Source organism: Jaculus jaculus, chromosome 6 (genome assembly GCF_020740685.1).
Source record: "Jaculus jaculus isolate mJacJac1 chromosome 6, mJacJac1.mat.Y.cur, whole genome shotgun sequence".
Lineage (NCBI taxonomy): Eukaryota > Metazoa > Chordata > Mammalia > Rodentia > Dipodidae > Jaculus > Jaculus jaculus.
The window spans coordinates 121,867,136-121,894,997 of NC_059107.1; positions in this window are offsets into that span (position 1 = coordinate 121,867,136).

A 27,862-nucleotide genomic window follows, 5' to 3' on the forward strand; every position below is an offset into this window, starting at 1 on the left:
AGTAAAACTTTTTGAAGGTATAACCTTGAAAGTGTCAACTAAGGTTACATGTACTACTAAGTGTATGACTAGAGTAATTATAAGGAAGAAGGGACATCAGGTGTGTGGTTACACAATGTTTAGACATGCCATGTTTAGACACAGCTAGATGGCAGCCATTTGTAAGCCAAGAAGAGAGGCCTCAGGAGACATCAGACCTATCAATGATTAGGTCTTGGATTTCCAGCCTACAGAATTATGAGAGACAACACATGTTGATTAAGTGTCTTCGGTGGTATTCTGTTATGACAGCTTGCACAGTGCTAGGCATCCACCTGAGAGCACAGAAAAGCAGAGGAGCCCTGAGTATTTCTCCCTGACATTCACATCTCCCAGTGTCAGTGAGCTGTTAGGGCCTCCCAGTTGGCTAGATGTACTCAGGATGCAACCTCATCTTAAGTCTGCAGATGGAATTGGAACTAGTCTTTCTGTTTCACACCAGAAAAAAAAAAAATCATAAATCATCTTCTCTGAGACTGTTACTCCATGAGTTAAAGGGGAATTATTGCAAGAGATATTATTTAAAACATATGCTTCACAATATATAACTGTATAAAGTGCATATGTCCAGGTAAATTTAGTTAATAACAGGAGAAAATTACATATAATCTGTACCCACTGGGGAACACTATGTAGTTTTAGTCTTAATAATAATGCCAAAATGTTGGTAGTAAAATATGAATTTAAAATACTTTTTTAAAAATAGTCACTACATAATATGAATGAACTATGCCACACTTAGAATAGAAATTTTACAGTATTTTGAAACCCATTCTTTTCATAGTATTGGTAAACACCCTTAGTGGCCAGGCTTATGTAACAACAGTGAAGCAGGATGGATATGCAAAGAAGCAAGGCAAAGGACAGAAACACACTGCCATGACTGAGATTAGAGTAGAATTGTGATGAGTAGGTGCTGGGCTTGGATCTTTTCAGCTGTCAGAGTTTCAATATTTAATGCATTATTTTTAGGAAAACACTCTATGTAAATTTCAGAAAATGACAAAGCCACTATTTGCCTACAGATCTTTAATTCCAGAGACTAGCAGGATGCAAAATAACAGCTTTTGTGTACGATTCTTAATGGTTGTCAACTTTCAGAGTTGCCATGCATGCTAAAGATGTTTTTCATTTAGTTCCTTGAAGTAAAGTTTTGCAAAAGTTCAAAGAAATTGCTAGGAGTTTGATAAAGAATTGTAGTGAAGAGTATGGGATTTGAATGTAATGGAATGATACTGTTTTACTTTCTGTCTTGCAGATAGATACCATTAACCTACTTTTCAGACAAAGAAGCTGGGTCTGAGAGGACAAATGACTAGATGAGAGCTATGTGATATGAGAAATGAAGAATTCAATCATAGTAAGTCTTAAAACAAGGACGATTTCCACCAAGACCCCACTGGGATTGGTAGGACTGGTTCCCATTTTACCATGTTCTGTTAAGTCAAAGTCCAATTATCATATTGACAAGTAATTCTAAACTTGATTCAGTCCAACAAACATAATGGAATGGCCAGAAGGCTTTTGTAATTACTGGGATTACTGATTTTCAGAGAGCACCAGAGAAGAAAATATATACCAATACCAAGATTGCTCCTTAATCCCCTAGACTCAGAAGGAAATTCAATAGCCAAACCAAAAGATAGAACAAAAGCTAAATGTTCTGTCTTGAATGGTGATTGTGTGGTCAATATAAGCCACACAGAAGGAAATACAAAAAATTCAAAGCATAGATTTGGATACTAGAAATGCTCAGATCTGCTGGGGAGATGACTCAGAGGTTAAAGGCATTTGCTTGCAAAGCCTGCTGGCCTGGGTTTGATTCACCAGTACTCATATAAAGCCAGACACAAAACGTACAGCATGCATGCATCTTGAAAATGCTTAGGTCACAAAAGGGCAGTTGTGGCCTATTTAAATAGATTTAAATGAATGTATCTACTTGGGGATAAATCCACATCTGCTCTTCCTTTCAGATTTCCTACTGGAGAGAAATCTGTTTCTTAAGTATTACTTTTTTTTTTAAAGAAATAAAGCCTGAAATGTTTTAAAATTTTAATTAATATTACTTAACAGCAAGGGTTGTATATTTCCAGGAGCCTGGTTAAGGAAGAGTATAACTGCTTTCCTTGTAAGGAATGAAATCAGAATCTATATAACTCCATGTAAAAACTAAAATAGGCTGTCCAGGGTTTACTGTGCTATAACCAAGATCAGGGTAACATGTTAGCATGATTGCTGAGAATATAGGAATACTAAAATATAGAAAAGAAGAGGTAATTATTGATTTCATATTTTTTCACTTAGCCCAACAGTAAATTCTTGTCCATATGGTAGGAATTGTTATTTGCACACTGCTAATAAAAGACATGGAAAATATGTTAAGTTGTCCATTCATAGCCAATTTCCCCATCATTTTTACCAATATATCCTGAGTTTTCTCTTGGTGGCAATGTGCCAGCTCAAATATTTGCCTTCTGGGATTCCTTTATATCTTGAGAGGCCATTTGATGCATTTCTGCCCAATAAGGTGTGAAAAGATGCCTGCTGGTTGGGGATTGTGAAATATATATTGTCACATTGGTAAGCTTAAGTTGATGTGGACCTTTTACCCTGTTCTGTTTGCTCAGCACCTACCTGGCAAGCATTAAGATGATAAGCCCACCCTAAAGATGGCCAAATGTGACAGGCAAGAATCTGGGATTGTGGAGTAACAATGTCCACTTTGACCTGTATATTTATTCCCTTCCCAAGTTCCATCAAAACTCATGTTGAGGCTTGATTCTTCAACAGTGATGGAAGGTCAGGCCTTGTGGGAAATGCACAAGACAACCAGGGATTTTGTAATGAGTAGGTTAATATCATGTCAAAGAGGAAGGAGTATGTGAACTCTCTTGTAGGACTGGATTAGTTACTGTCATATTGGCTTGTTATAAACAGTGATATCACTTGGGTTTTATTTCTTCTGCAGACAGTTGGTTACCACTCTCACACATATTCTTCCCACATAGTACCATGATGCAGTGAGAGACCCTCACCCAAAGTAGCCACACTTGATCTTCCCTGCCCCCCAAAATTTGAATGAAATAGAAACATCTTTTGTTTATAAACTGTCTAGACTCTCAGGTATTCTACTGGTAGGAGAAAATAAGCTAAGAAAAATGCTTGTTTCTGGGAGAAAAAAAAAATCAACCTCTTTTGATGAAAGCACATTTGATTACATGGAATTGAAGGTTATCCTTCAAGTATTTCCCATATGATACTCAACAAGATCAGCAATGAGCCATGTGGCTGAAACAACTGGGATTACATCTCAGGGGCTCATTCACTGACTTTCTTATTCTATTTGGTATTTTAACTGCTAGCTTGATATAAATAAAATTAATCAAAACAATAATCTTATTTATAAAAATAAAAATATAGCAACACAAACAGAATTCCAAATGAGTAGATGCTCACAGACCCAAGTAAAGACTGTCCACGTGTGTGGGTTGTAACTCAAAATATATACAACTTTTCTTAATCCCCACCCCCTTTATTTCCCTTCTTTGGATGCTGGCCAAAATCCTATACATGCTTGATCCAATACTTTGAGGTTTTCTGACTTTTTCTCAATTTATCTCCTATGCCTTACTGAAAAAAAAAAATCACAAGAAGAAATATATCAATGAATAAAGTACTAATAGTAAAGTTTCTTACTGATAGTTGCAAAAATTATCATAGAAATGCTTAAGTATTTTGTAGATCATAAGATAAATATGCAATTTTGTTATTTCAGGATTTATAATTAACCATCCTTACCATCCCATTAAATTAAATATATTTAAGTATCACACATATAGATTGGAAGATATTCTTTCTAAATTGCATCAAACATTTCTACTCTGTAGCTTGTGGACATATTTGAACATTATATTTTAAAGAAATGCTGGGAAACTAGGCAGTGTCCAAAGAAGAGTTACAGTGACATAAAGATTAAAGGCAAATCTTACTTGAAAAGGCTTAAAGAATTGGCATTGTTCCTCTAGGGGGTGATGTGATTTCTTTGTTCAAACAGATAAAGGTCTTTTTTAGTATGAGTATGAAAGACTGAAAAAAGGCAATTTTTATAAAGAAATCTTGGGCTGGAGAGATGGCTTAGCGGTTAAGCGCTTGCCTGTGAAGCCTAAGGACCCCGGTTCGAGGCTCGGTTCCCCAGGTCCCACGTTAGCCAGATGCACAAGGGGGCGCATGCGTCTGGAGTTCGTTTGCAGAGGCTGGAAGCCCTGGCGCGCCCATTCTCTCTCTCTCCCTCTATCTGTCTTTCTCTCTGTGCCTGTCGCTCTCAAATAAATAAATAAATAATTAAAAAAAAAAAGAAATCTTAATCACCAATCAATGTATAAATTCAACATACATGAGGATCCTTGCACTGAACTAGACAGATTACTAGGAACGTTTCTTTTTTATGCATTCAGACTTGACATAGGATAAGGATGGCTGCATTCCTTAGGGTTAAATCTGAGTTGCTTTTACAATCTTAATGTGATTATTCAAACACTACAACATAATTTCATTTTTTTTTTCAGTTAATGGTAAAGAAGGTAGACCCATACCAGGTGGTATTCCTGATGCATTCCTTGCACCAGACTCATTGTCCCTCAAAAGGGATAATGCTTGTCTTTGTGATTAAAACTGCACTGCCTGCATTGGAGAGATGGCTTAGTAGTTAAGGAACATTCCTGCAAAGCCAAAGAACCCAAGTTCAAGCCTCCAGGACCCATGTAAGGGAGATGCACAAGGTGGTGCATGCATCCAGTTTTTATTTGCAGTGGCTGGAGGTTCTGGCTTGCCCATATTCTCTCTCCCCCTCAAATAAATAAATACATTTTAAAAATAAAACAAACAAACAAGAATCCATGCTTATCAATGAAACTGGCAAAGGCACCCAAGGGAGAGTGTCAGTTTCCCTTTAAGTACATGAGGGGAATGATATCAGTGAGCTTTTCATGAATTTAGTGATGTTACCACAGTGTGTTATGAAAAGGGCTTGGAAATATTCTCTCTAGTTTGGCAGCAAGATGCTCTGGGCATTTTAAGGTGAAAATGATGTCAGGAAAAGACTAGCGATTTCCAATAACAGGAAATATTATTGCAAATCTTAGCCTATCAGAATCTCCATTCTTCAGAATTGCCAGGAGAACAGCCATTCTGATGCTACTGCTGGTTATAGGACGCACCTCTACACTGGCTAAAAAGGTTGCATATGTTCAATCCATTTCTAATTAGTCTTAGAGATGCTTTGCCCTCTGGGAAGAAATACAGAGAGTATTTTTCAAGTTCTCAGTTGAATTTAAGAGTAAAATTGGTCTGGGGTTTGTGAATTTTTCAGTTTATGCTAAGGCTTTTCATCTGAGATAAATATCTTCCTTCAAACATTAAAGGACCCAAGGTGCAATTCTGTTTATCTCTCAGACTAAACAATCTAGTACTATACTATTATAACATCTAATAAAGCTTAAGCATGAAATTTTATTGCATTCTATTGAAATCTCCCTCCATTGTATTTTCTTCATCAATTTTGTTTGTATTTAGTTCAAATGAGTCTTTTCTATAACATTCTGTCTGACTCTGACATCATAGCAATGCATTGGCAAGGTCTTACATAATTTAATATTGTCAGGCTCAGAATGAATTTCGTTCAATCTTACAGTTCAAATTCCATAATCATTGTAGCAAACAACTTTATAATACATGGCAAGACTATTAAAATAATCAATCTAAAAACCAGACTCTCCAAAGCCCTTCTAATGAAATTGTTTGTAATTTATTCATGAGTAAATATAATTTCAAACAGAACAAATCACATGCTGCGTCAGTCTGTGAGCCTTGTACATTTGTAGGTTGTCCTTCAAGTAGCTTCTTCTTATAATGATATTTTGATATGAACTTTAAAAAAAAATCACAAATACAGATTATTACATTAAACAAATAAATATTACTAGATAATTTAGGTTTAATTATGAAATCCTATTTGGTCTATCTTTAAAATATGGAGATTTTAAGAAATAACCATATTCATATAATAGTCTCTTTTGCATAAAATGATCAATTAATGTAGGCAAATAATGTTTGTTTTTCAAGAGCAATTTTCCATGCAAAAAAAAAAAAATTACAAGGAGGAAAGAATTGGAATAATGGGGGAAAGGGATTAGGAGGAGGAACAGAAATAAGCAAAAACAAATTGTATTTGAAAATGCCATAATTTATTTTTAAAGAGAAGAAATGTCTACTAAATTCAAACAAAATAACTTTGGCCATTTTTGTCCTGTTTAATGCTCTGACTATTTCTTTGAATAAAGGTGTTCATATTATTAGTGGTTATGGCTAAAGACTATGTATCTTATTATAGAATATACAAAATAATTTAGTCCATATTTCTGTGGGTAAAATATTGTCCCCTAAAACTGTATACAGAAAATATAGATTTAGTACTTGCAAGACTTTTAAATAATCACAAAGAAGAAAATTTTATGTTGTAGATAATTGAAACTGTGTCCCTAGAAAAATCCAACCTGCCTTCTGATGAACAATTGAAGCAATTCTTTACAATTATTTGCTTATTTTAAAAGCAGCTATAATATATTTCTGAACAATTGTTTCAGTTCTGTCCTGACAATATCCAGAATATCTGATTGCTGCTCAATTTTCCCTCATCTTCTTTTGATTTTGTGATAATTGGTTAGAGTAATGCCAATATGATGAGAGTAAAATTTAGCATCTGAAAAAGTATTTGATTTGTTTATTTTTTTGAGAGAAAGAGAGAGGCAGATATGTAGAGAGAGCATGGGAGTGCCAGGGCCTCTATCCACTACAAACGGACTCCAGATGCTTGTGCCACCTTACGCATTTGTCTTATGTGGGTACTGAGGAATCAAACCTAGGTCCTTAGGTTTCATAGACAAGCACCTTAACCACTAGGCTATCTTTCCAGCTCAAATTTAGCATTTTAGTGCTAGTTTTCACTGCTAATGTTATAAGAAACTACTTTGGTGAAGTTTTCCTATTGTAATGAATAGAAACGAAGAAAAGCATGTACAATGTGACTACAATAGAACATTTAAGAAGATGTTTACCATAACAACATCATGTCTGACCAGAAAACCAGCAAAAGCAATAGGCATCTCAGTTAATAAAACTTCATTACAGTCAGAACTGATCAGAAAAGGAGTAATCTATTCCAGAGCTTCTTAAGGTTTACCATACCTAATATCGCATTTACCTAAAGGAATTTGTGTAACAATATACACAAAATTCATTAGGATACAAGATGTGAATTTAAAAGTTCAATGTTTTTTAGGATCAATATGTCAAAATATCATGACAATTTTATAGGATGAATCCAGAAAAATCAGGTAAAAGACTTTCAAGTTTTTCTCCAGTACCACCCCTCTCCCATCAAAACAAAAGGATAAATGAGATATAGTTCAGAACCAACAATTGACAGAAACTAATATATAAGTGGGAATGCTCCATGTTAAAGGTACTATATCTTAAACCACGGAAGTTATGACTGTACTTTTATTGGTCACTTTTGAGATAGAGGCTTGATTTCTCATTTTAGTATGTAGTAAATCAAGCAGTTGGCCTGTTTTGTTCTGGGTGAGAATATAGCAGGGAGACAACAAAGCACATTATTTTTCAACATTCTTACATGAATAAGACTAAGTTTACTTTACATATCTCCAAGTGCATAAACAGGAAACTAAAGGAAGACAGATTTAACCCTAATTTAATGGAGAATTGTATAATATAATTCACCTGTCCCATTATAGTATGAGTCACTCAACAAAATGATCCCTCATCTTTCAAGAACAATCTAGACCATCATGGAGCAAATGAATTAGTTCAGGATTTCTCTATTAATAGATAATCTGTAAAAGTGATATAGGGGATTCTTTTCAAGACTCTAGAATCTACCTTGTATATTTTATTAAAAAATTGTCTGTATGTTGATATAGACAATGCCCATAGAATAACTTGGAAGGACATATTCTTTGAGGGGAAAAGTTTATTTTAGGTTGGTAAGTTTAACAATTGAACTAGAATGATAAAGAAGAAATGTAATATAAACTTAAATTTTAGGAAAAACAGCTGAAATTTGAATTTAGTAGTGCTTAGCCTTGTAAGATAGCTTTCTTATATTTGAAGTTGTACTAAATGACTAAAAAAATTGTTGATTGTATATTTTTGTCAATGTCCCTCCCACTCCCTCTCTCTTTCTTATTTTCTTACACACACACACACATACAGAGAGAGAGAGAGAGAGAGAGAGAGAGAGAGAGAGAGAAGCAGGGAGAGAATGGGCCTACCAGGATTTCTAGCCACTGCAAAGTCCAGATGCATGCATCACCTTGTGCATTGGGCTTACATGGGTGTTAGGAAATCACACTTAAGTCCTTTTGGCTTTGTAGACAAGTGCCTTAATGGCCAAGTCATCTTTCTGGCCCCTTCATTGTATATTCTTTACTTCATGAATCTGCTACATTTTTTTAATTAAATACTATTAAAAGAACACAGTGCATGAAATGTGAAACTACTTATACTACATAAAAGCAATTAACATGTACATTTTATGAGGAGCTCATAGAACTATGCTATCATACATATATTTTAGTTTTTCCAAGTTAGGGTCTTACTCTATCCTAGGCTGACCTGGATCTTACTCTGTAGTCTCAAGTTGTCCTTGAACTCATGGTGAGCCTCCTACATCTGCCTCCCAAGTGCTGGGATTAAAGGTGTGTGGCACTATGCCTAGAAATGTGTGTGTGTGTGTGTGTGTGTGTGTGTGTATATATATATATATATATATATATATATATATATATATATATATACATACATATATAATCCTTAGAGATAAACACATGAAAAAATAAAAAGATTATTTTCTAGTAATTCTACGCCTATCAAATATTAACAATTTTATAAAGATGATCATCCCAAGGTACATGTGTATCTACTGAGAAAGTTATATACAGGTGGTCTTTGAATGCAATATGAATTGTTTTAAATCCAAATTGATACAAAATTTTAAGCAATATTATAATGTGACTTGGTTTTGCATTGAAAAACATTTTTCACACATCTTTCTTTTCTATGTGGCTGAAGAAAAGCCATGACAACCTTTGTTCAAGTCGTGATTATCTTTCCAAGCAAATGGTCATGGTACACAGGAATGTTCCCTTTTTGCTACTGAATTTAATGAGAAATAGTATCTTTTCAGGGCAAAAGGCAGATATGCTCAGCGTTCATTCAGAAATGAATTCTGTAATCTCAGGATTGCTTTCTGATTGTGTAGGGATCTTCCTCTGTGTGTTGCTTATGGGATTTTGATTTGAGGAAACTGATGATTCTCTGGCTATTGTTATTTGTGTGAGCAATAAACTGCCCTTTGTCTCTGACACAAGGGACTTGTGTGTTCTGTCAACATCCATGAGCCAGCAGCAGACTACATTGTTAGTCTGACATAGGTATAGCCTATTGTTGACATTGGGCAAAGACAATACAGTGTATCGAACAGAAATGGGAATTCTAGAATCAGATCAATTGATAATCAAGTGTGATCTCTGCCTTTCTGCAATTCTAGCTAGGTAAGTGTTGAACCAGTACCAAATTCATTTTCTTATCTTAAAGTTGGAAGATCATAATATTGAAATTTTAATGTTTGTGAGGCTATTGTGAGAAAATGTCAATAACTTGCTGACAATTTGGGTGTGATATATACAATAAGACAAGTAATGCTATCTTTCTTATTCTTTCTTTTTCTCAAAAAATCCATCTCATAGGAATCTAAATTCAGTACAAAACCAAGTTGTAATTTATAAAAGTATTCATTGAGTGTTTAGTTCTTTTTCATGTGATGTGATGGTCAGTCTAGTCTCACAAATAACTAGGTCTGAAGCTCTAACTGCTGGGCAAGTGGCAATGTTGCCTCCTCTACCAAGCTGGAAAGAGCTTTCTAACTAATAATGCATCGAGTTCTGACATGTTCCATAAGGGTTAGGACTGGTGACAGAGGTGTCTAGAGGATATCATAAGCTCACTAAACTCCCCTGGCTAAAGTTTAATATCCAGAGGAACGATGCATTTGTGTGCTTGTACTCTTGTCAACTTCTGCCTAGAAGGTCTCAGGCCTTGACATTATTGCCAACTTTTTCTGAGGAAAGTTTTTCAGCGAAATTCTCTGAAGCAATCATCTCTTTCTCCTCTCTCTATTTCCAGATCTAGATCTGATTCAAACGATTCTCCCATCTGTTTCTTCTCCTAATTCTGTGACCTCAATCCTTTTCCTTGCAGTTCTGTCCTCTTGAACGGTAATACCTGCCTAGGGCCTGACTCAAGGTGGCTTCCTTTCCTCTATCTTGGTGATAATACTGTGCCAAGTTCTCTGGAGAGCAGGAAGGTCATGCAAGTTCTCTTTTCATATTTCCTCAGTGACCTTTTGTGTCCATCTGGGTCTCAATCTCAGAATCCCATGTCATCACAGGTCAGTTTGTATCTTTTCTCTTCTTATAACAAGGCTTAGATATATAATTATGTGGACAAAGTGAAAACAAGAAGAAAAGTCATCCACAGAAAAGGAGTTGACTTGATCATGACATATGGCCCTGTTGCATATGGTGGTAGCTTTTGCTTTCAGTCTTTTGTCTTACAATGAAATGTTACCATGAATGAATTTGTACATATGTCATCTTGTTTCCATGTGTGTAAATTGCAAGAATGAATTCTTATAAGTAGAGACTAATATTATGAAACACAATGCATTTTCACTTTACAGCTCATTGTCAGGTTGCCTCAATAAAGCTGTACCATTTTATTCCTACCGACAGTATAAAACAACACTTATTTCTCAAAAATATGGTAATAAAATTGGATGCCAACATCATATTTTAATATCTACAAATGACTAAATATGTTATCTTTGTATAATTTCTAGCTTGATATTTTATTCTGATTTTGCTTTCATATATTTGAGACTTTTTTCTTTTAATTTACAAACACATTTTTCCCAGTTTTTTAAAATAAGTGCTGCTTTTTTAGTTTCTCATTTCTAAGAGTTTCTTTTATCTTCTTTCTGTAATATATTGACTTGAATATATTTTTGACTTATTTATTTTATATATGTGCATATATATATACTTACTTATACCTATATATAAAATTGCATTTATAAAAATTTTAAAGGCCTAATATTCATTCAGTAGATTTGAGGCATTTCTTACTCCAAGACTATAGAGATACGAAGCCTTATTTTTTGCACCACCTTTTTGTACTTGTTTCCTCTTCTAGATTTAGCTTACCACCCATTCTACTGTTTTGTAATATGACAGTTCCCTTTCACACCACTTTGAATTCTCAATAAGAAATGTGTTATTTCACAGAAAGGATGGATACATTAATCCCCACCTCTGCTTGAGAAGCTCATGGCAGTTAATAGTTGCTAGAGGAAGCGAAGATATTTTCTTCAGTGATGTAGCCACTGGTAAGTTGTCCATGCTGTTCTAAATAAACTCCTACCAATGCTCATGCTTATTTATTAAGTCTCTCTCTCTCTCTCTCTCTCTCATACACACACACACACACACACACACACACACACACACACACCATGAAAATAGTTGAGGGTCCACTTGTGAAGAGAACAAGGTTCATTGGAAGAGGAGAAGTGACAATAGAGGTGAGAAGTGAACAAAATATCTTGTAAAATAATAAATAAAAATAAATTGGATAAAAGAAGAAAATTATTTCATGCCAGATTTCTTGTTCTTTGATATGCCCCTTTGTTTCCCAGTAAATGAATAAATCACTCATTCTAGTCCTTTATTGATGAACACCTGTGTTTGATTATAAGTACTTTTGATCCCAGAGATTCTGTTTGATATTTTTTTTTAAATTTATTTATTTATTTGAGAGTGACAGACACAGAGAGAAAGACAGATAGAGGGAGAGAGAGAGAATGGGCACACCAGGGCTTCCAGCCTCTGCAAACGAAAGTGCGCCCCCTTGTGCATCTGGCTTACGTGGGACCTGGGGAACCGAGCCTCGAACCAGGGTCCTTAGGCTTCACAGGCAAGCACTTAACCGCTAAGCCATCTCTCCAGCCAATGTTTGATATTTTTGCAGACATAATTATTTATCAGCTTTTCTTTCAACCATCCATGTTTGTATGCATGCACATGCACATGTATAAGCAAAATAAGTAATAAATGAATAATTATAAATTTGTATAGAAAGATAAAAGCCCCTGCACCTATTTCTGTATCCATCAACTCTCTGGAGTTCTTAGCCCACTACTACTAGTAGTCTGCAATTATTGTTCCAGCTCTTTCTGTATTCACATATAAATATAGCTAATAATATGGAACATTTTCTCAAAACATTGTATTAAAATATTAATTTTTTCTGGAACTTAAAAGAAAATTTTCAATGTAAAATTAAAAAAAACGTAATGCACTCGAGAAGCTGTAACTTCATTATTTTAAAAGAATTTTCAATTATTTCTGACTAATAATTTCTGGATACGTTGGAGGAAAATAAGGATAATTTGGTAGTTGAAAACTACTTTCTCATTTATCTTTGGTAATCATTGTATTTGAAAGTCATTGTAGTATGTTTTCAACAAGAAATGTCAAGAAAAATTTGAACCAGTTCTAGGCATTTTTCTTCCCAGTATAGAGAATGATTGAGTCCTGTTATACCAGATACCTGTTCCTACTACCTGTTACTTTGGGAAAGCCACTTACTCTCAGCCTTTACATGGTGGTTTGAATTTTGTCCCTACAAACTCATGTGTGCTGAATGCCACAATTTTAAACAGCATCCCCAGTTATCATTATTTTCTTTCTTCATTCTTGCCCTTCAATAGTTTTAAATGGCTTTGCTATCTCAACATACTGTGATACCTTTCTATAGTTAATTTAGACTTTAAATGTTATTGTCACTTGGTGAATATATTTGTAAGGAAGAGCAGTAAGTTCATTTTGAAGGGTGTTTTTTTTTTTTTTGCCTAAATTATCCTCATTTAATGAATAGTTACCAAACAAAAGGGGATGGGTGCTAGTCATTATCCTGCTTCCCTCCCTGCTTCCTTCACAAAACTGCAGGAGGCAATAGAAAGCTATCAATTGTTCTTATATCTGAATTGTAATGTATTTTAGTGTGTCTTCCAGAATCTGTTATTGTTCAAGCTACTGTTGGAGACCTAGAGGTATAGCCAAATATAAATAGCATAGGAATGATGTGAAAATGCATTCGCAAATGCATAACTAGCCAAAACCTTGTGCAGACAGTGAAAAATTATTTTTATGGTTTGGGTTTTTATTTCAGTGAGAATATTAAAATACTTAATATTAATAAAAATAATATTAATAAATAGTTTGATATCATAAATACTTCTTACATTGTTATTATTAGCAATTATAGGATGCGTCATTCAGCTTTAGCATTTATAATCTGGGGAAAATTTAATATATTAACAGTTGTACCCTCAGTTGCATAATGAGTGTTGACTGTAAAAAGCAGTAACTACCATATAAGATGATTTTGAGAATAAAATAAGAGTGTGCAAATAAAGCTTTTAACACAGTGTCTAGTCTACAGAAAAGCACATGGTCCAATTACTAGAATAAAGATGGAAAATCAGGCAAGTTTTCACTGTATACTTCTACATGGCTGCTTTTATACATGGAACTCATTGCTGTACTTTATAGATGATAGAAAAATAGATGATTTTATCAATAACATCTAATTAAAACAAATTTAATCTCATAACTGATTTTTGTTTTTAAAGTCTGTTAATAAATCTATTCAAAATATGATATATACTAAAGAGTCAATTTTGCCTAAAAGTATAAGAATATGCACATATATTCTTTAGCACTTTCAAAATCATATTTTGTTCATGCAGATAGATGTTCTAGCTAGTCTCTTTATCAAAAATATGTAATTTCCCTTTCAAATTTGAAAATCTGTGGATAAGATTATAACACAAGATTCTGGGTTCAGGGTAGTATCCTCAGACCTGTGAACTCCAACCTTTGGGTCACTGCCCATTTTAACAAAGAATTGAGAAAACAGACTCTGGGAAAGGTAAATTATGAATTATTAAATTTATTGAGGGATAAATTGCATTAGGTTTATTTAGGGGAATTAACTGAAAGACTCAAGCCAGAAAAGAATTCTCTTCCTTGTCCAGCTGGAAAGGAAGAAGGGAGATGAGAAAATCATCACAGAGAAACCTCCAGGGATATGCACTTACCTGCAAAAAGGCAAAGCATAAGAACCAAGTAGAGAGGATTAAGAAATAGTGAAGGACTCAGAGATCAAAGATCATACACATAGCAGCACAAGAAATTACCCCAAACCAAGTCAGGAAAGTGCCCAAAAGAAAAGAAATTATTTTCTTCTTCCCAGCCAGGGTGGGAAGGAAACAGAGCTTCCAAGGCAGGAGGAATCAGGAGTGTCCAATGCCTGTAGACTATATCCAGAGTGTTATTACAGCCATGGTAGGCCCAGAGTTTAAAAGAAAGCTATACAGATAACAAAGCAACAAAGGATCTGGAAACAAAGTATATGTAGGAAACAATCAGGAAAATACCCAGGCAAGTAACAAGTGCTCTCCAAAGGGAGTGATCTGTTTGGTTTGTAGACCCAAGGGGCTTATTTGGGTAGGGGTCAAACAGGTGTGCTAAGCTGAGCAAGAACCAAAAAATGTTGTTAGGAGTATCACTCGCAGCCATCTTGGGTGAGATGGGATCAGTGGCAAGTGCTACTTTTGCCAAGGCTGTTGGAGTGCCATCTCCTTTTTCTCTTGGACCTTAGCCCTAGCTGACTGCCTATAAAAAACTACTGTTCTCCTTCATAATGTTCCAATTGGTTCTCTGGGATTAATTTAGAACTGCATTATCTGAGAAGATGTCTATTTATGGCTGCTTAAATTTAAGTATAAATCAAATGGAATTTGATTAACATAATAATTTAAAATAACATAATTTATTAAGGAATCATATTAGAAATTTAGTTCCATAGATGCATTATCCACATATCAAGTTAATCATAGTCATGTATGATAAATGCTATACATACTACAACAGAGATCAAGAACATTTCCAACACTGCAGAAAGTTTGTTCTGTTGGCCAGTATCATGTCATACAATCTTAGGAATTCTCCTTTATAGAAAGAGTAATACACTCTAATCTGCCATGGTTTGAATCTGAAAAGGCTCATATATTGAAATACTTGGTTCCCAGCCATGTCCCTGCTTGGGGAGGCTGTGTAAAATTTTAATAGGTAGAGCCTAGCTGGAGGCAGTGGCTGGCACTGAGGATGATAACATGCTTTCTGCTGGAGTTCTGTGCTCCTTCAGTGCTGCCCCCAATGTAGCCAGCCCCCACATGTGCTGCTCTGATAGCCGTACCTTTCTTACCCTGATGATCATAACCCTCTAAACTGTGAGTTAAAATAAATCCTCCTTGAAGTAGTTTCTGTCAGGTCTTCTGTCACTGCAATGAGAAAAGCAGCTCAGACACTCTGTGAGGCTTGAAATAATTGCACAATCAGAACAGTTACACACTTTAAGATTTTGGTTGAGTTTCTAACCTTCTCCTACAATGACATTCCCATTCTCCCTACTTTTGCATTTTGTAGGTGATACATTTTGTTTTCTGATGCATTTTGATAGTGAACAGACTTACAGAGCAGTATGTATATAAGAATTAATTGTATGATTATAATATTAATCCATGTTAATATATTAATACATATTGTGAATATTTATTATATATTTAAGTATACTTATATAAAAGAAATATGAGGTTGGAGAAGATAAAAAGGTCGGGCTGGAGAGATGGCTTAGTGGTTAAGCGCTTGCCTGTGAAACCTAAAGACCCCGGTTGGAGGCTCTATTCCCCAGGACCCATGTTAGCCAGATGCATAAGGGGGCGCACGCATCTGGAGTTCGTTTGCAGAGGCAGGAAGCCCTGGCGCACCCATTCTCTCTCTCTCTCTCTCTCTCCCCCTCTTTCTCTCTGTCTGTCGCTCTCAAATAAACAACCAAAACAAAAAAAAAAAATTATAAAAAAAAAAAAGGTCATCTCCTCTCTACTTCCAACTGCTTGCAAAGGTGAGTTGGCTACTTTTACCCTCAAACACAGCTTGATTTCCATGTAGAGAATTTCTTCATTTAAAATTTTATAAAGGTTGAAGCTTCTGTTTTGGCTGCCTTTCAACAAAAATGACTTTCTAGGAATAAATTTAAAACTACTTGATTATTTTGGGAAAGTTAAAGGTGGGGAAAAAATAAGTTATATTAAGAACTTTAGGCAAATGCCAACATTTTCTTAAAATAACAGGTGAGGAAAATCTAAAGATGGTGACAATTGAGAAATTTCTTAAATAACAATTTAAATTCATGTCTCTACTGAAATTATATTTTGTTCATTTACTAAAATAATCAAGTATGACAAAGAGTGCTAGCTAGTTCCCCATAGGCACTCATCCTTTTGATATTTTGTTTTTTTCCAAACTAATAACATGTTTAGTTGAGCATGTCAAGATTAAATCTAAAGAGGGAAGAGAAGGACAAAAAAATACAAAAGTATTTAAATGACAAAATATGGATAAAGAGGGTGTCTTCTATTTCTCAGATCACTATTAGAGAGTAAAGGTAATAGTGATGTGATCAAAAATGCATTTTTCTCTTATACATGAAAGCCTTAGAATTTAGTCCTAGCTCACATTATAATCCCATAGTTACTTAATATCTAGAGTCTTTCTGTTTTGTTTCCTTTCATCTTAACAGCTATCTGATAGCAGAGGGTAGGTTTAGGTAGTCAAAGGGAGCGACCAAGAATAGAGAACAAAGGGTACATTTCTTCAAGGCCATAATTTGGAAATTGCACATGATAGTCCCAAACATCTCATTGGCCAGAACTAAATCACAGTGTCATAGCTGGATTCAAGGAAAGTTAGAAAATGAATTAAGTTGAGCAGCTCTGTGTCCAACTGAAAAATACCGTTACTCTATAAGAGGAAATGATGGATTTGAGGGGCAAAATATTAGACACATCAATAAGGCACTCAAAAATCCAGGCAAATATTTTCTCTACCTGAAACATGCTATCTTTCTTATCAAATTTCCTCCTTAGAACTCATGTTCTGGTTGAAACTATAACTGTTACTGTGGCCAGCCTCAAGGCTCTAAGAATAACTTGTGCAGAATGAAATGCAAAGAAGCCATCAAGTCTTGCTTATTCAGTGTCTTCTGAAAATATTGCCCTGATTGAATGATTATTCCTCACTTATTATTAGAAAATGAAAATCTTGGGGTTGGGGAGATGGCTTAGCAGTTAAGGTCCTTGCCTGCAAAGCCAAAGGACCTAGGTTTGATTTCCCAAGACCCACATAAGCCAGATGTACAAGGTGGTACATGTATTTGGAGTCTGTTTGCAGCAGCTAGAGACCCTGAAGTGCCCATTCTCTCTCTCTCTCTTTCTTTCTCAAATAACTAATAAATAAATACATTTTAAAAAAATTTAAAAAGAAAATGAAAGTCTTAACATACAATAGGCTGACTTGGCAGATCTCACTCACAAAATGTAGAGAATTGATCCCAATAGTAAACTTTCAGAGATGAGTAAATTCTGGTAAAATATGGTAAATTCTGAGAGGGGCAGTTTCCATGTCTGTCTATACAATGTTTTCATCCACCTGGGTAAAGTGAATAGCTGCTGTCTATAGGATATAGCTGGCATAAAAGTGGCTATGACAGTCACAAAAAAAAAAAAAAAAACTTATAGTAACTGGACTGCTGTTGTGAGAATTAGCATCTGGCCAAGCCTAGTTTATCATTAAGAGTTTGGCATTAAATTTACCTGTAAGAACAAGTATGATCACAATATATACTTTAAGAAGGATAGGGAGGTAAGAACATTCAATTATCTTTCTACTAGTATCTGATAACTAACATGTTTAACTAACACATTTATTTAGAAACCTAGTTCATTTCTCCTGTATAAAAGCATGTCCTGTGTAAAAATGTGCTGCACTATATAAGAAAACATCTGAATATAAGGTATTTCAAACAAAGTTGGTCTGGGGCTGGAGAGATGGATTAGTGGTTAAGGTACTTGTTTGCAAAGCCTGAGGATTTGGTCTTGATTCCCCAGTATCCACGTTAACCAGGTGCACATAGTGGTGCATATATCTTGAGCTCATTTTCAGTGGCTAGAGGCACTAGTGTACCCATTCTCTTTCTCTATCTGCCTTTCTCTCTCAAATAAATAAATAAAATATTTTTTTTAAAGTTGGTGTGAAGTATATGACATAATTGTCCCAAGCCATTTGCTAATTGTAATCCTTAGACTTGCTTCCTATGGTCAAGAGAAAGCTAACCCAGCTCCAGATAACATAACCTACTTTTATGAAGATAAAAGTCTTTCCTAGATGCTCACTGGATAGCTTAATCTTGAGTTCCATTGATGAGGACTAAATCACCTTGCAATTATTTAGGAGAGGGTAGGTGACTCTGATAATTTTTCTTTGTTTAGTATGAAAATTAAAAGCAAACAGTAACAATGACTAAGACAAAGGAGGTAATATATTTAAGGCAGTGACAGTATTCTCTCTAACATATAGACCTATGTCTAATGCAAAGAAAACCATTTTCTTTTCTATAAATATACAGGTTTTCCCTAGACAAAGCAAATCAATTCCAATACAGTACAATTTCATTGATAAAATACTCTTGTCTTTCTTGGGGGGTGGGGAGTTGCCTGTTTGTTTTGAGGAAGGGTCTCACTTTTGCCCAGGATGACTTGAAACTTACTCTATAGTTCTAACTGGCTCAAACTCATGGTGATCCTCCTCCCTTTGCCTCCAGAGTATGCTTGGCCAATAAAATGTTCTTGCCTGGAAAACAATGAAGGTTAGGCATGAGGAATCACTTCCGAAGTTAACAGAAGAGATCCTTAAGACAAACTAATATTGAAGTAGAACTACAGTGATTCAGAGAAATGTTTGGAATAGTGCTATGCTATTTTTATCGAAGGTTCCATTATCATTGCCATAGGATTGTAATATAAACTTCATTCTGATCTGAAGTTTGAGAGTCTACACAGTATGAAAAAAATAAAAAAATAACAGTCTAGATAGTATTACTTTCTTTCCTGAGTAAATTAAACTGAAAGGGCTTTAAAATTTATTCATGTTTATAATAATACAAACAACTTTTCAATATGACCTAGAAATTTAGTCTGTTAATTATAATTTACAAAATATGATTTTAACACTTTTTTTAGATAGGGCAATATAGTCTAGGCTGGCCTTGAATTCATAATCTTTCTTCCTTAGCAAGTTAAGTAAAACTCATCCTACTTAATGGTTTCTAATTTGTGTAAAAAGGAAAATATGGCTTTCTCTAAAGTATAGGTGAGATTTCCACCTACTTATGATAATTTTGGTTTGACATACAGGTACATACTTACTAAAGAAAGAGCTGTACCTTAGCTAGTATAACAGGAATTCTTCAGCACACTATTATTTAATAAAATGTTTACACTGATCTAGTTAAGAGCTGGAGAGATGACTTAATGGTTAAGGTGCTTGCCTACAAAGCCAAAGGACCCAGGTTTGATTCACCAGGACCCCATAAGCAAGATATACAAGGTGGGGCATGTGTCTGCAATTCATTTGTAGTAGTTGAAGGCCCTGGTGTGGCCATTATCTCTCTGTCTCTCTCTCTACCTCTTTCTCTCTCAAATAAATAAATAAATAAATACATATAAAATTACCAACAAAGCCACTGGCTTTAGAGTTGTAGCAACACTTTTAGTTAGTTGATCTATGAAATCTCTACCAAGATTGAGAATTCACTACTGAGGTAGAGGAAAAGAAGCTCTACTTAACTGGCTACATGGGAACTCCTGCAAGTGAGAAAGTCCAACTACATTGCTGGGACTATAGATGCAGAAATTCAGAAGCAAGAAACAGGATACTAAAGGAAAGGATTATTATGAGAACAGCCTTAAGTTCGAAGCCTGTGGAACCCTTGGGAACACTGAAGAAAACAAGCAGGTAAAATTAAATGGAAGGTACATGAAACTAGAATTAAGAATAGACAAGTGACCAGAGATTCAGGAAGAAAACATACTGGTAGATAAGTATTGAGGCACTTTGAATCTCAGAAGTTCCATTAAACCTCTACATCTACTTTTGAAGCTCACTGCATAAAGTGGAAGATCAACTGTCTTCATAGAGTGAGCTTAAGAGTTTCTGGCTGTCTTTTTCATGAACTATTTGTGCATAATAAATGTGATCAGATCACATTCTTGCTTTAAAGATTTCAGGGGATCTGCACTGTTCCTAGGCTGGTGATCAAACTTTAGAAAATGACAAGGAAGTGTATGTGGTCTTAGCTCTACCCCATTCCCTGTCTCTCTCCCTGTTCTCCTGTATTTACTGAGCTTCTGCATCTCTGGCTTCTTTTTACTTTCTCCAATACTTACTTCAGTATTTTATACCTGAAATTTCTTCTCTTTACATTAGGTTTCCCCATATCTCCTTCTCATGTCTGCTCAAAGTTCACTTCTCTCTGCATTTGTAGCCACATGTATGTGGCATATCTATGTCACTTATAAACAGCTGAATTTTCTGAACATTATACAAACCTATGTCTGACAATAGGAACAAATCCAATTAAAAATAAAAACATTTTGCAAGTGTGTGGTGCATATTTCTTCTGAATAGTAGATTCCCAATGGATGTGGGGTGAGGTAGCACATCTCCAGAGATACAGTTGAATGACAAGGAGATGGACTCCTACCCATAGTATATTTTCTGTTAACCTTACTGAGTATGACCCAGTGGATGCAGACATGATAAGTACAGTAATCACCTGCCTATGAAGCAATACTTCTCTTGTAAGAAACAGGAGAAATCCAGTAATCCCCAATCCTCTAGCCTCTAATCCCAAATTCCTATTTATTTCACTAAGGAAAATAGAAAGCAATCTGTGAATGACTTGTAACACACACATTGCCATATTTTACGTGTATTTCCATACTTTGTGATCTCTGCTGTTACTACAGATAAAAATTTACAGCTCTAAGACTAGAGCATCCACCTACTCACAGAGCCTATTTTTCTTCCTTAAAAATATTTATCCATTAACTTCTGCATCTATATTCAAAACCTTGTTTTTTTCTCACGGTGGTGACTTAAGACATAAAAACACACTGTGCAGCCTGGGAGATAGCCCAGTGGATTTAGCACTTGCTTCACAAGCATGAGTTCAGATGCCAGAACCCATGTAACACAAGATGCAATGGTGAATGTCTGTAGTCACACCCTTCCCCTGGTGAGGTGGGAGGCAGAGATAGCTGAGCCACAAACGCTTGAAGGCCAGCCACCCTGGCTTACGCAACAGCGAATAACAAGAATCCCTGTCTCAAAACAAGATGCAAGGTCAGGACTGACAGCTGAGATTGTCTGCTGACTTCTTCATTTGTGCTGTGGCACACTCACACACTGAACACAGACATGGACACATGCATGCACACCATATATATACACACAAAGAAAATAATAAAACATGAAAAAGTCAACTATATCCTCTGTCTCCAATTCATGACCTTATATTTTCTCTTGAACCCTCTCCAGTTAGTCTTTTAGTTTTGCTATATATCCAACAGGTCTTAAGGTCACCAGAGTTTTCCAAATTGTCATTTGCAGCATTTGACACTTAACTAAAAAGGTTTTCATTTAACTCCTCAAACAGCCCATAGTCCCCCTCTCTCCTCACTGACTATTTTTTAGACTTTTGCTCATTACACTAATATATCCTGAAGCTTGTACTGTAGACTTTCTAGACTTTCTCATGGCCTTTGATAACCATATAAAATATACCATTGATTTCCAAATCTACTTTCTACTTTTTTTAAAAATCTACTTTCTTTACAACAACTTGTCCTAGATGTCTAAGAGTTTAGATTTAACTATCAAAATCCAGATTAGTAAGGGTAACTAGTTTCATCAGAGCAGTGAGAGATCTTAAAACACAGGCCTGATCGTATCACTCTTCTGCTCAAAACTCTCCCAGTACTTTCTTGCATCACCTAAAGTAAAATTTAAAATATGTGCAGTGGCTTACAGATGCTCATATGGATCATTTACAATTTGCTTCCCTTTATTTTTCCAGTTTGGAGTCCTGTGCCTAGATTTTTAAGTTTCCATAGATTATGGCTTTGTCTATTTAACATGTTTTAATCATAAGGACACTTATATCCTGTGATCTTCCTTTTGTGATGGGTGATATTTTCATAAAACCCTCCAGCTAATCCTGAGTCCAGACCCCTACCATTTCCTTATCTAGTTCTCCACCACTGAGCCCATGATTCTATCGACCTAAATCAACCCAGAGTCAGGTATACAACAAGTTTGGAAAGCCATGTGCACTATAGTCCAGAAAACCTCTGCCATCAATCCAACTCTCAGTTGCCTACAACTTCCATCCTGCCTTTCCTGAACCACCAGGACTACAGCAGAACTCTCCCTTTATATCTATTGTCTCTCTGTCCTTATTTCTTACTTCCTATGTTGAGGGTGTTATTTCTCCCTCTGGACATCCTCAGTCTCTTTCCCTTTACTCCCTCCTTAGTAAAGCTGTTGAAAGCATCTTCATAAACCACTGTAGTGAACACACACTAGCAGTCCTGAGCTTAAGGTGGTTTGATTTACAATGTCCAACTTTATGATGTTCTAGAACTAATAGGCACTGCAAAGGAAACACACTTCAATTGTTGCTATTGTTTCTTTTATTTTTAATGTGTTTTGTTTCTGACTTTTTTTTTCCTTTACTGTATGGAAGCTTTTAATTTTCATGTAATCCAATTTATGAGTCCTTTTCTTTATTTGCAGTGCTGGGGATTGAACCCAGAACTTTGCAGGCTAGAGAAACGCTACCATGCAGCTATATCTGTAGCTCCCAGTTTGTTGGTTCCAGGCATTAATTCCTATACTATTGCAGTCCTTTTCATAAAGTCTTTGTCTGTATCCATATCTTTGTTTTATTATTATATGGTTTGTTTCTTTTATTTTCAAAAGTTTTTATTGACAATTTTCATGTATACACATGCTATAGGGTGATCATAGTCTCTTCCCATGACTTTTTGTCCCTCCTCCTCTGTGTTGATTTTGGAAATATGGCATAGCTATGTATCCCAGATTAGCCTCATACTAAAAGCCATCCTTGAACCTCAATGTCCTGAGTGTAGGGATTATGGACTTGTCCCACTGCACCTGATACCACATTGAAAAGTTTCAATCTTGTAGCATTTCAGGATGGCTAAGAGTTCTATGGTAGCAGACTCAAGCTACTGCTTAAATTTTTGAATTTTGGTCTTTTATATGCTCTTGCAATTCAGAACAATGGCAGTGGACCATAGCTCAACTAGTATGCAATCATGGGGGAGGGGGAACCAAAAGTCTTCAAAATCTTGTGTTGCTAAAATATGATCATATGTATGAAGAGGTATTAAACTATTTCCAACTGATCACATTGTTAACTAATTATGGGTATATTGCAGTATAATGCCATCATAATTCAAGGAGCATTTGTATTCTAAAATCCTTTGAGGTGTCCAACTGTTAGGAAAAGGAGACCGGCTTCATTTCTCAGCACAGAATCCAAATCTCTCTTGACTGTAACCCACTGAAGGATATCCCTCTTGCAATTATCCTCCCTATTCTCAAAACATGATGGTACTGTTTTCTCTAGGTGAGCTAATAGGTTTTTTGAGACAGGGTCTGGCTATGGAGGTAAAGCTGTCTTACATCTCAGTATGTAGCTCAGACTGGCCTTGACCTAGGCTATCCCTGCTTTATCTGCCTGAGTGCTATGATTACAGACAGGCCCCAGAATGTCAAGCTAAGCACTGTTAAAGCCTGCTTCATGTTGTTATCTCTGCCTGGAAGGACTAAGTCCAATTCTTTAAAATTGCTACCTGCTTCATGAAGTCTTCAAGCCTCTCACCATTAACTCCCCATAAGTCATTGTTAATAGCACTTACAATAATTTTTACTCCAATTGTTTTTTAATTGTGTTTAAAACATTTAGTAACATTAAAATTTAAAGATCTTATTTGAACCCATAGTAATTCATCTATCAGACAACCCAGATGACAGGCAGTTTGGGGTTCCTAGAGGTGGGAAGGCACACCTAACAAGGAAAAAAAAAAACATTTAATTGCTAAAAGTGCAGCATTAGCCTTAGTTGTAACATGCCAGTGGAGCCGGTAGTTACAAACCAGTTGGCAGTTTCCAGTTGGATAAGGCACTCTTGTTTTCCTCTCTCCTTGAGCTGGGCTGGTTTGCTGACTCAGGTTGCTGCATTCACAACATCTTAGTGGTTGCTTATGTGTCTCATTAACCAACAAACTTAATCGGAGACTACTCCCAAACCATTGCTATGCTTCCTACAGATCCAGTGTGAACCCTGAATGTATAAATCTCTTACATATTTCTCAAAGTAGGATTGACAAATTTAAATTTAATATAACAAAGTTAATTAATGTTTCCTGTGTTCGTGGCATCCATATGCTTGACTTATTTTTTACTCATTTTCTGTCTTTAAAAACAGCCTGGGTAAGAATTAGTGCATACATTTCATTGACAGGCCTTCTGTCAACACTTCCTCACAGAGATCTAATTTTGAATTTTAAATGTCTCAGTTTAATGTAGTATTAAGGCATGCTAAATTTTAATTCACAGATACTAAGAACATTTTTATAAATTATAATATAAATTAGAATCATATAAGAAAATTGTCATTTGAATACACTAATAATGTTTAAAAGCTCCTACAGATGATTATTTCTTTTTCATATTAAACATTTGATCTCCATTTTCTTTTCTACATTATGACGTGAGTGATGTTTACAGTTGTTTCTAGCCTGTGCAGTTCAGTTTTCTTTGTCTACTTAATAATGTAATCCACTGGAGCTGATTAATTTTGCCACTTTTCATGCTTATATATTTTTAATATTTATTTATTTTAAGAGAGGGATGAAGTGGCAGGGAGAGAGAGAGAGAATGGGCATGCCAGGGCCTCTAGCCACTGCAAACAAACTCAGGATGCATGCGCCCCTGTCTGCATCTGGTTTTTGTGAGTACTGTGGAATCAAACCTGATTCCTTAGGCTTTGCAGGCCAGCAACTTAACTGCTAAGCCATCTCTTCAGTCCACCTATATAAATTTTACCAGTATATTTTAATTGGATAGTGATCTATTTCATAAACACATTTTCATATAACATATCAGGTACTTTAATCATATCTACCTTCTACACACTCCTTTCTTTCATAAGCCCTACTTACTGTCTCAGACAATCTCACAATATGTGTTTATATCGGATATATAATTTTATGTATGTATATAAAATTTAGGGTCCACAAATGAGAGAAAACATTCAATTTGTCTTTCTGAGTTTGACTTATTTCACTTAATGTGATGTTCTCCAATTGTATCCATTTTCCTGTAAATTATATAAATGATTTGCTGTTATTTATGGCTGAATAAATTTCAATTGTGTTGACTATTAAACCTGAATAAATGGTTTCTGGTAGAAGATCTGCATTTATTAAGGCAAACAGTTGCATCCTTAACTGGAGGAAAGCAGATGGTTTCCCAGGTAGGAGCTGCTCCATACCTATGCTGGACCATAGGCTGGCTCACCAGCATTGCCTCACATCTGTCTTGGGAACTGAATGAAATGATGGATGTAACACTGCTTGGGAAAGCCTCAAACACTACTTATAGCCAGAGGGTCCATATTATCAATTTTCTTACCAGCTTTATTGAGTGATTATAAAGCCATTATATTTTTAAACAAATTTACTAGCAATTAAACATGTGAGTGAATTTTTGCCTGTTCAGTAATATTTGCAAAGTTACAATGATGCTTCTGTTGCCCCAAAATAATTTAGAATCCTTTAAAAAAAAAGAGAACCATTGATAATGGGCTGCAAAATACTCTGTTAGTTCAAAGAAATCTAGTCAATAGGTTGTGCTTCACACATTAAAGCTATGTAATACTAACTGCATACTGTTAGACAATTAGACATTTTATAAAGAATGAAGACAACTTGGAAAACTTAATTTCACAAAAGGTACTGTATAAGTTTTTAAATTTATACATTTTATTAAATTTTAAATTTATTTATATGACCATATGTATTTGTACAGTATCACCTATGAAATTATCTTAAATTAAACCTGTGTTTGGAAAGTGTGTAAATCTCAAAGATGTCCAAAAGACAGAAGACAAGCATGTGATAAGGTGAGACAGTCAATCATATAAAGATTCAGGAAATTTTATACAACACATAACCTAGTCCATTGACAAAGCAAAAGTACAAGAAGAAAGGGGAGTGTCATAATCAGTTCCACAAGGCTGGGATGAACCTCTGAACTAAACACAGTTTATGGGAGGAATGCATTGTTTCAGGATTATAGATAGAGGGGAAGTTCCTTAATGATTGAAGAAGCTGGCCCCTTTTCTAAATCCGTGCAGCAAGAAATTCAACTACCAACACCACAAGAAAGTACACTTCAGAAACCCCAGGAAAAGCTCAAGCCCTCAATACCTTTAGGCTGGAATTCAGATCTACCCCCAGCAATACCTTAGCACAGGGACCCCAGGATCCATACACAGTGATACCTCTTCCATTCAGATGACTGGAAATCCAAGTTACAGCTGTAATAAAACATCTGTGTCTATTTGGGGACATAAATTCAAACCTCATTCTGCCCTTAGTCCCTAATAAACTCATAACCATCACATATTTATATTGTATTTAGCCCAACTTCAAAGGTCATAGTAGTCTTTACCAACTTAAGGTAGTTCCAAAGTCCCAAGTCTCATCTGAGATTTAAGATTGATTGCTCTTAATTTTGAGCCCTGTAAAATCAAGCAAGTTATATACTTCCAACATATAATGGCATAAAGTAAACATTTCCATCGCCATAAGGCATAACAAGGAAAGATTAAACCAATGCAAAATCCTTAATCATTAGGCAAATATCTGCAGTTCATGTCTGATATCCATAATCAGTGACCAGTGAAGAGTCTCTGGACTTTCCACTCATCCAGCTGGGCTGAATAGCCAGCGAACATCCCAAGCCAACAGTGCTCTATGATAACCTTTACAATGTCCTGGTATATCCAAAACACCTTCAGGTCTCCATGCAAACCACAGTCTATCTTACAATGGATTCACTAGCCTTTATATCAGGCTTATCATGCTCTGCTTTATGCTTCATCTCAGCAGTGGATCTGGAACCCTGTGCACTTAATGACCCACTCTATGTATCTCTCATGCTTCCAAAACCAATACCAGGTGTGTAGGACACAGCCATGTTGTTAATTCAGGGATGAAATAAATCATGGTCTTGAAAAGCAAGTTCCTTCCTTTTAAAATACTTTGCATTCCTACCATTTAGTCTTTCTGGGGTGGAATCACCTCAGGCATTCTTTGCATTGTTTCAATGTAAAGTAGTTGGGTCATTTTAGACCTAGGCCCCAGGATCCACCCACAGTGACAGCTCTTCCAGCCATGTGCTCTAAATCCAAATTAGAGCTTTAATAAAACATTTGCATCCATTTAGGAATGTAAATTCAAACTACTACCAGGAAGTCTAGATTTAAACACCTGTAATATATACTTTAACAAAATGCTAAGATTTTAACTTGTTTGAGTGCCAAATTAAACAAAACAATTATTCAAAAC